General features: G+C 53.2%; 1 long non-coding RNA gene across 1 annotated transcript in view; it reads left to right on the top strand.

Annotated features, from left to right (window-relative positions):
- LOC140384512 (uncharacterized) overlaps positions 1-11,538 on the top strand; it is a 46,224-nt gene extending 34,686 nt beyond the window's left edge. Inside the window, exon 2 of the long non-coding RNA XR_011933075.1 lies at positions 9,420-11,538. This is a non-coding gene — a long non-coding RNA (uncharacterized lncRNA). The remainder of the gene's footprint in view (positions 1-9,419) is intronic.
- The last annotated feature ends 2,696 nt before the right edge of the window (positions 11,539-14,234 follow it).

The raw sequence follows: 14,234 nt of genomic DNA, 5'->3' as shown, positions 1-14,234 counted from the left end.
ATGCCTGAGGATCAGCCCCCACGCAGTGAACGCGGCAGCAGCCTTCAAGCACTGGCAGACTTGCTTCGAGGCCTACCTCAGAACGACCACCGGCCGAGTCTCAGAAGACCAAAAACTGCAGGTCCTGCACTCGAGGGTGAGCACGGAGATTTTCTCCCTCATCGAAGACTCGGACGATTTCCAGACGGCGTTCGCAGCACTGAAAAGTCTCTATGTCCGCCCTGTTAACCAAATCGACGCTCGCTACCAGCTCACGACGAGACGGCAAGCTCCCGGAGAATCGATGGACGAGTTCTACGCCGCGCTGCTGATTTTGGGACGAGCCTGCAGCTGCCCGTCGGTGAACGCAAGCGAACACACGGACATGTTAATGTGCGATGCTTTTGTGGCAGGTATGCAATCCTCCCAAATCCGCCAAAGACTTCTAGAAAAAGAGTCGCTAGGACTCTCAGAGGCACGGGCCCTAGCAGCCTCCCTAGACGTGGCCGCGCGTAATACCCGCGCCTACGGCCCCGACCGCGCTGCAACCCATTGGGCCCCGTACGTACCCGTCGCGGCAAACCCCCTACCCCCCCCCCCCCCGGACACCCCACAGGCTTGCGCGGTCCAAACGCCGAGTCGCACCGGGGGCGCCTGCTGTTATTTCTGCGGCCAGGCGAAACACCCCCGACAGCGCTGCCCGGCCCGCGCAGCTATCTGCAAAAGCTGCGGGAAAAATGGCCATTATGCGGTTGTGTGCCGGTACCGCGAGGTCGCCGCCATCCCGGGAGCACAGGGAGCCCTGCAAGCAGTTTACGCGCCCCAACCCCCCCAGCACGCCATGTACGACCCGCAGGCGCAGCCGCTCTGGGTCCCGACCACCGCGGTCCCGGGAGAACTGAGAGCCCTGCACGCCGCCTACGCTCCCCAACCCCCCTCCCCGCAGCCCATGTATGACCCGCCGCCGGCGCTACCGCTTTGGGTCCCGGCCAACACTCTCCACGGAGACGAGGGAGTTTTCCGCGTCCCTAACGCCACCCTAACCCCCACCCCGCGCCCCACGCCTGACCCGCCGGCGCCACCTACTTGGGCCCCGACCACCGCTGTCCCCGGTGAGGGAGCTCCGCGCGGTCCTAACGCTCGCGGTCCTAGCGCTCGCGGTCCTAGCGCTCCCCAGCCCCACCAGCACACCATGTGCGACCCGCAGACGCCGCCATTTTGGGTCCCAGCCACCACGAGGGGAGGAGGGGCGCCGCCATCTTGGACCGCCCCAGACCTGTACGACGCATGGGGGCGGCCATTTTGTCCACCCCCGCCGCCATCTTGTGACCCCCAGCCACGTGCGATGTATGGGGGCGGCCATTTTGTTCATCCCCGACGCCATCTTGGACGGCAACAACGGACCCCACTCCACTACTACAACCACGGCTCGCTTCGATTACGCTCGATCAAGCTCGGCCCCGGTCACTCCAGACGACGACAACAACGGTACTAATAAACGGCCACGAGACGCCTTGCCTAGTCGACTCCGGGAGCACGGAAAGCTTTATACACCCCGACACGGTAAGACGCTGTTCCTTGACCACCTATCCCAGCGCACAAAAGATTTGCCTAGCTGCAGGATCCCACTCCGTACAGATCCAGGGATTCTGCATAGTTACCCTAACGGTGCAGGGGAGGGAGTTCAAATACTACAAACTAAACGTCCTTCCCCAACTCTGTGCCCCCACCTTGCTGGGATTAGATTTCCAATGCAATCTACAGAGCCTTACGTTCAAATTCGGCGGCCCCATACCCCCACTCACTATCTACGGCCTCGCAACCCTCAAGGTGCAACCCCCGTCCTTGTTTGCGAACCTCACCCCGGATTGCAAACCCGTCGCCACTAGGAGCAGACGGTACAGCGCCCAGGACCGGACCTTCATTCAGTCCGAAGTCCAGCGGCTACTAAAGGAGGGCATAATCCAGGCCAGCAATAGTCCCTGGAGAGCGCAGGTGGTAGTAGTGAAGACAGGGGAGAAACAAAGGATGGTCATTGACTATAGCCAGACCATCAACAGGTACACACAACTAGACGCGTACCCTCTCCCCCGCGTATCCGACATGGTCAATCGGATTGCCCAATATAAAGTCTTCTCCACCGTGGACCTCAAGTCCGCCTACCATCAGCTCCCCATCCGCCCAAGTGACCGCAAGTACACAGCCTTCGAGGCAGACGGGCGATTATACCATTTCCTACGGGTCCCTTTTGGCGTCACAAACGGGGTCTCGGTCTTCCAACGGGAGATGGACCGTATGGTTGATCAACATGGGTTGCGGGCCACGTTCCCGTATCTCGACAATGTAACCATCTGCGGCCACGATCAGCAGGACCACGACGCCAACCTCCAAAAATTCCTCCAGACCGCCAAAGCCTTGAACCTCACATACAACGAGGACAAGTGCGTTTTTAGCACCGACCGGCTAGCCATTCTGGGCTACGTAGTGCGCAATGGGATAATAGGTCCCGACCCCGAACATATGCGCGCACTCATGGAATTTCCCCTCCCGCACTGCCCAAAAGCCCTGAAACGCTGCTTGGGGTTCTTTTCGTACTACGCCCAGTGGGTCCCCAGTACGCAGACAAGGCCCGCCCCCTAATACAGACCACGACCTTCCCTCTGTCGACAGAGGCTTGCCAGGCCTTCAGCCGCATCAAAGCGGATATCGCAAAGGCCACGATGCGCGCCATCGACGAGTCCCTCCCCTTCCAGGTCGAGAGCAACGCCTCCGACGTAGCTCTAGCGGCCACCCTTAACCAAGCGGGCAGACCCGTGGCCTTTTTCTCCCGGACCCTCCACGCCTCAGAAATCCGCCACTCTTCAGTAGAAAAGGAAGCCCAAGCCATAGTGGAAGCTGTGCGACATTGGAGGCATTACCTGGCCGGCAGGAGATTCACTCTCCTCACGGACCAACGGTCGGTAGCCTTCATGTTCGATAGTGCACAGCGGGGCAAAATCAAAAACGACAAAATCTTAAGGTGGAGGATCGAGCTCTCCACCTTCAACTATGAGATTTTGTATCTTCCCGGAAAGCTGAACGAGCCGTCCGATGCCCTATCCCGCGGCACATGTGCCAACGCACAAATTAACCGCCTCCAAACCCTCCACGAGGACCTCTGCCACCCGGGGGTCACTCGGTTTTACCACTTCATCAAGTCCCGCAATCTCCCATACTCTTTAGAGGAGGTCCGTACAGTCACAAGGGACTGCCACATCTGCGCGGAATGCAAGCCGCATTTTTGCAGGCCAGAGGAGCGCACCTGATTAAGGCTTCCCGCCCCTTTGAACGCCTCAGTCTCGATTTCAAAGGGCCCCTCCCCTCCACCGACCGCAACGCATATTTTCTTAATGTAGTGGACGAATACTCCCGCTTCCCTTTTGCCATTCCCTGTTCTGACATGACCGCGGCCACAGTCATTAAAGCCCTGAACAGCATCTTCACACTGTTCGGTTACCCCGCATACGTCCACAGCGACAGGGGGTCCTCTTTCATGAGTGACGAGCTGCGCCAGTTCCTGCTCAGCAAGGGCATAGCCTCAAGCAGGACGACCAGCTACAACCCCCGGGGGAACGGGCAAGTAGAAAGGGAGAACGGCACGGTCTGGAAGGCCGTCCTACTGGCCCTACGGTCCAGGGACCTCCCAGTTTCACGGTGGCAGGAGGTCCTCCCGGATGCTCTCCATTCCATCCGGTCGTTATTATGTACGAGTACTAATCAAACGCCACATGAGCGTCTCCTTGTCTTCCCTAGGAGGTCCTCCTCTGGAACGTCGCTGCCGACCTGGCTGGCAGCCCCAGGACCCATCCTGCTCCGAAAGCATGTGCGGGCACATAAGGCGGACCCGTTGGTCGAAAGGGTTCACCTCCTCCACGCGAACCCCCAGTACGCCTACGTGGAGTACCCCGACGGCCGACAGGACACGGTCTCCCTGCGGGATCTGGCGCCCGCCGGCGACACGCACACCCCCCCGACACCATCAACCCAACCCCCCCCCTTCCTGCCACCGCCGCACCCCGCGACCGCCCCCTTCCCAGGAGGATCGGTTCCCCTCCCCTCAGCACCGACCAAGAATCAAGCCCGAGCTGAAACCGTACGGCTCCTGGAGGCGACAACACTGGTACAAGCACCACCACCACCGCTGGGGCCGAGGCGATCGACACGGACGACCAGACCGCCCGACCGACTCGTGGCGTCGATGTAAAACAAATATGGACTGTTCACAAGAACATTTTGCTTTTCTTCCTATACCCCCTGTAAATAGTTGCAACAGGACGAAATTGTCCAATACTGTATTGCCATGTGAATGTTTTGTCCTCCCAGGACCAGCCCTGTAAACCCTTACCACCATACGAAGCATCACCCCGCCGGGTTCATTTTTGACAAGGGGTGAATGTGGTAGTATGTATTGGGGGTCATGTGGGACCGGACGCCCTAATGTCATTGGCTGACAGATCCCGGGTCCTGGTTGGCCGTTGACCTCAAGCTCCGCCCTGAAGGCGGAGTATAAGAAGCCGGAGTCTTCCCCCGCAGGCCAGTTTACTATCGAGCTGCTGGGGAACAGACACGCTTAATAAAGCCTCATCGACTTCACTCTATTCGTCTCACGGAGTCTTTGTGCGCTACAGTAAGGCCCCCTCCTTCCTGCGCCCCCTTTTCCTGCCACAATTACCATAGCGCGGGAGCAAAGCCCGCGCTTCCCACTCGGCCCCGCCCCTAATGGCGCAGCTCCCTCTCTCCTTGCCCCTCTCCTTCCCCACCGGCACCCACAGTTCACCATACCGACCCCCATCGAGGGGAAAGAGAAAATTTTCCCCCCCCTTCCGATTCCCAGTCCCATGCAATCACACCACTACTTTATTACAAAAGTTCTTTCTCTCTCCAGTCTAGTCCAGCTTCTCCTCTTCAATGAATGTCCACGCCTCTTCAGCCGTCTCGAAGTAGTGGGTTTCCCTTGATGTGTAACCCACAGTCTCGCCGGCTGCAGCATACCAAATTTAACTTTCTTTCTATGGAGCACCGCCTTGGCCCGATTGAAACTCGCCCTCCGCACTCCAATCCTGGTACAATCCTGATCACCGCGTTCTCCCACCTGCAGCTCCGTGTCTTTTTTGTCCATCTCAGGACCATCTCCCTGTCTTTATAGCGGTGAAACCTCACCACTATAGCTCGAGGTATTTCTCCCCGCCTTCGGTCTTCTCGCAAGGACTCGATATGCTCCCTCCACTTCCAAGGGGCCCGTCGGGGCCTCCGGTCCCATTAAGGAATGAAGCATCGTGCTCACATATGCCCCGACGTCCGCTCCCTCTGCACCTTCGGGAAGACCCAAAACTCTTAGGTTTTTCCTCCTCGAGCTATTTTCCAGGGCATCCAGCCTCTCCATACACCTCTTATGCAGTGCCTCGTGTGTCTCTGTCTTCACCACCAGGCCCTGTATTTCGTCCTCATTTTCGGCAGCCTTTGCCTTCATGCCACGAAGCTCCAATTCTTGGGTCTTCTGCGCCTCCTTTAGCCCCTCAATCGCCTGCAACATCGGGGCCAGCACCTCCTTCTTTAGCTCCTCAACACATCTCCGAAGGAACTCTTGCTGTTCCAGGCCCCATACCAAACGGCCTCCCTCCGCCGCCATCTTGCTTCGTGCTTCCCTTCCTTGCCGCTGCTCCAGAGGATCCTCTGCAATCCGGCCACTATTATCTCCTTTCTCCATGTACATCCGGGGGGGATTCCCTTCTGTTTCACCGCACAATGGGTTTAGCCGTCAAAAATTGCCGTTGGGGCTCCCAATAAGAGCCCAAAAGTCCGTTCAAACGGGAGGTGCCGAAACGTGCGACCTAGCTGGTCATCGCCGCACCCGGAAGTGGCTTTCCCCTTTCTGATAAGCATGTGGAACTTGCTGGTTTCATGGGGTAAGGTGCTGTTTATCCACTTACGATGCCGCTCTCTGTTCAATTTGAGGGCAGGGAATGTTGCATCCCTTTCACGGTTACCCACGTCCTCGGTGTCAACCTGGCCGGATGTGATTTGCAGGTGGAAATTGTTTGCCTTGATAACGGTATTAGAATATCAGCTATCCCGCAAGCCCAGCTGCGAAATTTTCCCCTTTTCACTACTCCACAGTGGTGGTCGATTGATTTTGATCCCTCACACTATTCCCGATCCACATGTCACTCATTGCTACGATCATACAGGATGCTCGCCTGATTTGGAGAGCATTTACCAGACGCCCTCGGTTCTCTACAATCTGTTTCCTTTGTTGGCCTTGCTAAGGGAAAAGAAGGGTCTGCCTTTCTTGTTGATTTACCCCACGGCCTCTGGTGTCAGTCGGGACTTGTGTCACCCCATGTGACCCTTTCTGTCAACGAAGACTACAGTGCCAAGTCCTTAGAATTTCTGGCAGCTGCACTACGAGGACAAGCTGATCCTTTCTTTAATGGAAGTCAAACCCTACCCACAGGCACTTTAGAATATTTTCAATGCCGATTTGTCCTCATTAGCACACTGCACCACCATCATTCAGTCCAATCTACGACTTCTGAACTACCCGCAGATTTATGGGCGGCCTCCAAACACGAAGTTGGTCTCACTAATGTCCCTCCCGTTGTTATTAAAGTTAAACCTGACATGCCCTTGCCCTCGATTTCACAGTACCCTTTGCGCCCCGAGGCTGAAGAAGGAGTCTCGGTCATGATTCAATCGTTCCTTCAAGAGGGAATTTTGGCACCATGCCAATCGCCCTGTAACACCCCGATTCTTCCAGTTCCTAAGATAGGAAGACCATCCGAATGGCGTTTGGTCCAAGACCGCCGACGTATTAATCAGATAGTGGAACCCTTACATCCTATTGTCCCAAACCCGGCGACAATCCTTAGTAATGTCCCACCGGAAGCGACTGTTTTCACCCTTGTTGATTTACAACATGCCTTTTTTGCGATACCCCTCGCCCCTGAATCACAGTATTTGTTTGCCTTTACATTTAAGGGCAACCAATACTCTTGGTCTAGGCTCCCACAGGGCTTCATTCATTCTCCAACCCTTTTCTCACAGGCATTGCACTCCCAGTTAGCGACATTATCACCTCCTGGTGGCTCCACAATCATCCAATATGTTGATGATTTACTCCTTGCCAGCCCTGATTTCATCGCTAACCAGCGTGACACCGTTTACCTGCTCATCCGTCTCCATTCATGGGGATATGTGATCCCGCCTGCTAAAGTTCATAAAGGCTAACGGCAGGTCAAATTTTTGTGTGTCCTCATCAGTGCTACGGATCGCTCCCTTACTCAGGAACGCATTACTCCTACATCGTCCAAGCAGGTGCGAGCCTTTCTAGGATTGGTGAACATTTGCAGACAGTGGATTCCGAATGTTACTGTCCATACTAAAGATTTAACTCCGTACTCCTCTCAAAATACTCCTCTTAAGTTTGAACTTCCTGATTCAGCAAAACAATCTTTTGTTACTCTCAAAAACACCCTGGCTACCGCCCCAGCACTAGGACGACCTATGTATGACAGACTCTTTCCGTTGTACGTTAATATTCTTGATGAATGTGCCACTGGTGTTCTTACACAAGAACACGGTGACCGGCGTTGCCCGGTCGCCTACTATTCTACGAAATTGGATCCTGTAGCTTGCGGTCTACCTCCCTGCACCTAAATTCTTACGGCTGTCCATTTGATAGCGCAGGCAGCCTCTAATCTGACCCTTCACCAGCCAGTACAAGTGCATACCTCGCACTCTATTGTGGCTCTCCTAACGTCTCAGCAAACCCAGCATCTGACACAAGCACGCTTGAGCCGCTATGAGGTTTCACTATTGCAAAACCCCTACCTCTCTTTTCATCACTGTTCTACTTTAAATCCTGCTGTGTTCCTCGATCAGCCCCCCCGGTTACCTTGCGGACCCGCCACACGATTGTTTGCTTCGGAATCACTCCCTTACCGCGCCTTGCCCGGATTTAATGGACCGGCCTATTGATAATCCAGATCTAATTTTTAATGTTGATGGCAGTTCCTCCATTTCTCTCACTGGCATCCCACAGTCGGGATACGCTGTGGTAACCGACACTGACGTGTAGGAAGCAGCAGCCTTCCAGACCCCTGTCTCTGCACAAAAAGCCGAGCTATTCGCCCTTACTCGAGCATGTATTTTGGCCACAGATAAAAGTACTAATGTTTAAACTGATTCTAGGTATGCCTTTGGTGTGACCCACGATTTTGGCCGCCTCTGGCAACAGCGAGGCTTTCTCACCTCCCATTCAAAATGCTCTTTGGGTTACAAATCTCCTCGATGCTATTCAGCTTTCCCATAAATTGGCAATTATTAAATGTGCAGCGCACACAAAGGGGGACACTCCTGTTCAATTAGGAAATGCCCGTGCTGATTCAGCTGCTAAGGCTGTGGCTATATCAGCCTCTCTGATTGTTCCCAGTGGGGCTAATCAGGCTCTGAACCAGGTACCTGCATTAGGAACGAAGGGCATGCCAGAGATAACTGAAGTTCAAAATTTACAGAGGGACGCCTCTGATTCTGAGCGCACACTATGGAAGTCAATGGGGTGTTCACACTCCTTGACACGAGACCTCTGGCTTACTCCCGTTGGTCAAGTTTGTATTCTGAATTCTTTATTGCCGGTACTTATTGATTATTTGCATTCTTGTACCCATCTTGGCAAGGAGGGAATGGTACAGCTACTCCTAAAAACTTGGTGGCACCCAGATTTGAATACAGCAGCGCAAACATGGCTGGATCGATGCGTCATTTGCATGAAACATAATAAGAGTAAAGGCATTAAATGCCCTCCAGGAACCACTCTCTTGCCAGATGGCCCTTTTGCCTGTATACAGCTTGATTTTATCGAATTGCCAAAAGCACAGTGCTATAAATATTGTTTAGTAATAATCGATGTGTTTAGTAAATGGATTGAAGCCTTCCCCACCACTAATTGTACGGCACATAAGGTGGTGAAGTTGTTGTTAACGGAAGTCATTCCTCGTTTTGGGGGAAATGGTGAGCTCAGACAATGGACCACATTTTGTGGCTCGGATCAATACTGAATTGTGCGAAGCACTCGTAATTAAACAGCAGCTGCACTGCGCCTATCACCCGCAGGCAGCAGGAATTGTGGAAAGAGCCAACGGGACTTTAAAAGAAGAATTATCTAAATTAACTGAAGAAACTGGGTTAAATTGGCTAAAAGTATTATCCTTGGCACTGTTTCACATGCGAGTGACTCCCCATTCGCGGGCTGGACTGTCAGCTGCAGAGATAGTCTAATAGTCTATGGTCGGCCAATGAGGACTCCCTGGGATGCCCATGAAAAACCCCTAGAGGGAGTAGACCTCCATGTGATGGGGGAACAAATGCAGAACTATTTAAAGCAATTAACACTTTCTCCTAAGTTTCTCCACTCACAGGTGAAACAGGCACATCTCCCAGTAATGGGAGGGACAGCCGTCCCTCGATATCCAGTGATCAAACCCGGAGACCACGTGTTGGTGAAAAACTGGGACAGAAAGAAACTAGGACAACGCTGGAGCGGACCCTTCCTCGTACTACTGACTGCACCGACGTCCATCACGCTTGAAGGACATTCAAGTTGGATACATCTATTCGATAGCAAGAAGATAGTCTCTAACCCAGACGAGAACACAGGACGAAGATCTTCAGTATATTTTTTGGACTCTGGACTATTTAGCCTTAATGGCCACTCAGTAGTAAAAAAAAACTACTGCCTTCCAATACCTATTTATATATGTCATATCTTTATGCCGAAAAATTGAATGTAAGCAAGTGTTGGGTTTGTACCCACATCCCCGCCCATTCGAGGGAAGAAATACCTCTCCAATCCTTCCCCTTTCATATCGCAGAGACGGTTGAATGGATTTTACGACAAAATCAAACAAGGAGCAGGGGAGATAGGGGGGATATGGAAATATGGAAATCTGCTGGCTATGACATGGCTAAATTTTCAGCTTCGTTTCAACCTACCTATAATCATGCCTCCACACTCCCTCACTGTCCACTCGTATAATGTTCAAGGTTACATGTGTTTTAATAAATCAGGGAAAAGAAAGTTAATGGGGCAAAGTAGGTGCAACCTTACAGTTGACTGGCAAGGACCAGTACCAGGCATATCCAGCAAGGGCATGTTTAACTGTGATTGGTCCAGGGTGTGGAATATAACCTATAACAGTTCATGGGGACAGACATCCCCAATCCCCTGGATGACATTGGCTGATGATTTTACGGCATATAATGGAACCTATTTCATATGCGGCACTAAAGCATTTCTGTGGCTCCCCATTGATTGGACAGGATCCTGCTTTTTGGGATATGTTGTACCTCAAATGCGTCACCTACCCACCCTTAAGCACTCCCCCTTGCGAGCAAAAAGGACTATTTCTAAAACGGAACAGTTCTTTATGATGGCCTTTCCCTTGTATGGAACGGGCAAGGCAGCCAACGACCTGATCAACATGGCCTCAGCATTGGAACAACTGGCGAACGTAACGGCAGCAGAAGCCAGGGAAACTGGACAGGCACTGGCTGAGGTCTCAGCTGAACTAGTGGCTGACGGACCGTGGCATTACAAATCGACTGGTTTTGGATTATCTGTTAGCCTCGCAGGGAGGAACATGCGCTATCGTAGGTCAGAAGTGCTGTACTTATATTCCAGGTGGCTCTGAAAATATCACTAACCTGGCCGACCATATTAAGAGACAGGCTGCTCAAATTCAAGAGATTGGCAGTGAATTTCATTTCTATAACCCGCCAGGTTGGCTAGGGTGGTTGGGTCACGGATTATTTGACTGGATCTTTAAGGCCTTCATGCTGTTACTACTTCTGTTAGTAGGGATAGGATTGCTTGGTTGCTTGTGTAAATGCATTTTCAATCGAGTCATGGATATACCTATTTAACTAGTTGTCATGATATGACAAAAGGAGGGACTGTGATATGGTACGAATAAAGTAATGGCATGATGGGAAAACTGGTCAATGGGAAGACTGGTCAAAATATTTGATACAATGTAAGAAATACTGCCCTAACCATTTCAGACCCCTGTAAGACTAATAAGGCCGACTCTGCATAACTTGAAGTATGAATAAGATCAGAGAAAGTCAAGCCATTCCAAAATACCGGACCTCGGCAAGTCCTGATAAGACTAACTTGTCATAACCCAGGGCCGTAGGAATAAGACAAGATAAGGTCAGGAAGAAATAAGCTTCCTCCGACCTCTCAATGTTCCCTCCAAGGACAAGATAATGGTATGAGTGATGCGACAAAGAGCCCAATAAGGTCAGCAGGCATTGCTTCCATTTCTACTTCCGATCGAATTCCTGACTAAGCTGTAGTCACGCAATCTTGATAATGATAATGTATAAATACTGAACTGATTTTCTGTAAAAGTGCGGACTTGAGAAGGAATCAGCAGTTTCATTAATTGCTCCCTGACCTCAAGTTTCAGCCATTACTGCATGCAGTTTCTTCGTAAATAAAGCCTTGTTATTTTGTCTCAACGAGCGTTGTTGAATCTTTCTACTACAGAAGCAGCAAAATATTGACTACAACAGTCGGGCCCTAGGACTCCATTTTCCACGACATAGCCGAGGATGGCTAGCCGGGTTGTGCAGAAAACGCACTTCTCTTTGTTATTTGTGAGGTTGAGGAATTGGGCGGCCTGGAGGAACCTCTGGAGGTTGGCGTCATGGTCCTGCTGATCATGGCCGCAGATGGTAACATACGGGTATGTAGCCCGTAACCCGTACTGGTCCACCATTCAGTCCATCGTTCTCTGAAAAACCGAGACCCCATTAGTGATGCCGAAAGGGACCCTGAGGAAGTGGAAGAGTTGGCCGGCTGCTTCAAAAGCAGTGTAGTGGCGGTCTTCCGAGCAGATCGGGAGCAGGTGGTAGGCAGACTTCAGATCGACCGTGGAGAACACCCGGTATTGTGCGATCTGATTGACCATCTCCACTATGCGGGGGAGGGGGTACGCATCAAGTTGCGTGAACGGTTAATGGTCTGGCTGTAGTCCACAACTATCCGATTCTTTTCCCCGGTACTGACAACCACCACTTATGCTCTCCAGGGGCTGTTGCTGGCCTCGATGACCCCCTCCCTCAAGAGTCGCTGGACCTCCGACTTGATGAAAGCCATGTCTTGCGAACTGTACCGCCTGCTCCTGGTGGCGACGGGCTTACAGTCGGGGGTGAGGTTCGCAAAGAGCGAACGGGGGGGGGGGTGACCTTAAGGGCCGCGAGGCTACATACAGTGAGGGGGGGTAGGGGTCCACCGAACTTTAGCGTCAGGCTTCGGTGACTGCATTGGCAGTCGAGTCCAAGCAGTAGGGGTGCGCAGAGGTGAGAGAGGATATACAGTTTTAAATGGGCGTACTCAGTGCCCTGTATCGCGAGGTTCACGACACAGTACCCCCGGATCTGTACCGAATGGGATCCGGAGGCGAGGGAGATTGTCTGGGACACGGGGTAGATGTGAAGGGAGCAGTGCCTTACCGTGTCGGGGTGGACAAAACTCTCTGTGCTCCCGGAGTCGAAAAGACATGGGGTCTCATGCCCATTGACCTGGACGGCCACCATCACGTTCTTCAGGTGTTTTGGCCGCGACTGGTCGAGGTGCGGGTAGTCTGTGTGGTCGGAGGTATCGGGGTCGTAAGATGGCGGACCCCATGGGTGGCACGTGTCGGGCTGGGTTGGAGATGGCGACCAAGACGGCCGCCCCCATCGGTTGCACGTGTCGGTTGGTGCTAAAGGTGGCGGCCAATATGGCCACCCCCACCACGGGTCGCACGTGTCGGGCTGGGTTAAAGATGGCAGCCCCCACGAGCTACACAAGGCGGATGACGCGTCTGAAGGGGGCGGTGCCGGCAGGCACGCAACCACATTGTAGGGTCTGCGGGCCTGTGAGTCCGTGGGTCAGGCCTGGTACGCTTTCGACTTCGGGGCTTTGGATCGGGCCAGACAGACTCTGGCGAAATGCCCCTTTTTGCCGCAGTCGCTGCATGTCGCGGTGAGGGCTGGGCAACGCTGCCGGGGGTGTTGGCCCTGACCGCAGAAGTAGCAAGCCGGTCCCCCGGGTGGAACGTGCAGCTGCGCGGCACAGGCCTAGGACGTAGTCGAGTCTGATGAAGGCCGCGACTGTGGTGCCCACGAGGGGTTCGCTAGGTCTGCCGGGAACGCGCTGAGGCTCTGGTAGGCCACCTCTAACGAGGAGGCTAGCTTTACCGTGTCCTGTAGGTCCGTGGTCCCGTTTTCCAGCAGCCACTGCCGGACGTAGTTAGACCGGACCCCAGCCACGTAGGTGTCCCGGATCATCAGTTTCACGTGCTCGTCAGCCTTCCCATCCTTGTAGTTGCAGTTGCGGGCGAGTAGAGTCAGGTTCTCCAGGTACTTGTCCAGCGATTCCCTGGGGCATTGTCGGCGGGTAGTGAGGAGGTGCCCCCGAACACTTCGTTCACGGACTTCACGAACTGTCTCTTTAGAATTGCAACTGCCGATCATACGTGGCCAAGTCCTGAATCGTACCCGAGATTCGGTGGCTCACCCGGGCGTGGAGGAGGCACAGCTTGAGGGCGTCGGAGGGAGGCGTTGCAGAGGAGTCGAGGTAGGCCTCAAAACAGCGGAGCCAGTGGGAGAAGATTTCCTTAGCTTCTGCTTGTGGGTCGAGTTCCAATTTATCAGGCTTCAGAGCGGCTTCCATAGTGATGTCTTTGTGTACTAAATTGATGTACCATTAATCCACTACTAGACGATGAGAGCGAGAGAACATAGGCTTTATTACACAAGAACTTGCCTGCCTGAGATCGCTGTAACAACTGGGCTTCGCCCCCAGGCGGCCGGTCTATATACCGTCTGGGGGGGGCGGAGCCAGAGGCGGAGCCCACCAGGGTTCCAGGACACTACATGGAAAAGGGATCATATTACAATACTCTACAGACAACTTATTCTGGTGAATACATACACCACATTTTGGCAAAATAAACAACATACATAACTCTATAAACATAAGTGCAAAAAGCCTGCTTCCTCCCTTACAGGTCCCACCTTTATTAACCCCCTGCTCTAATCTAAACTAACCCCCCCAACCCCTTGTGCTGACGTTAAATTTTCTGCAAAGAAGTCGAACGGTTGCCACCTCCAGCCGAACCCTAACAGTGACCATATCAAGGCTGTTATGGGAGAGGTGTTTTCAGAAC

Source organism: Scyliorhinus torazame, chromosome 10 (genome assembly GCF_047496885.1).
Source record: "Scyliorhinus torazame isolate Kashiwa2021f chromosome 10, sScyTor2.1, whole genome shotgun sequence".
In the NCBI taxonomy this organism is placed as follows: Eukaryota; Metazoa; Chordata; class Chondrichthyes; order Carcharhiniformes; family Scyliorhinidae; genus Scyliorhinus; species Scyliorhinus torazame.
The sequence above is the reverse complement of the archived record's forward strand: the minus strand, read 5'-3'. Positions and strand labels throughout refer to the sequence as shown.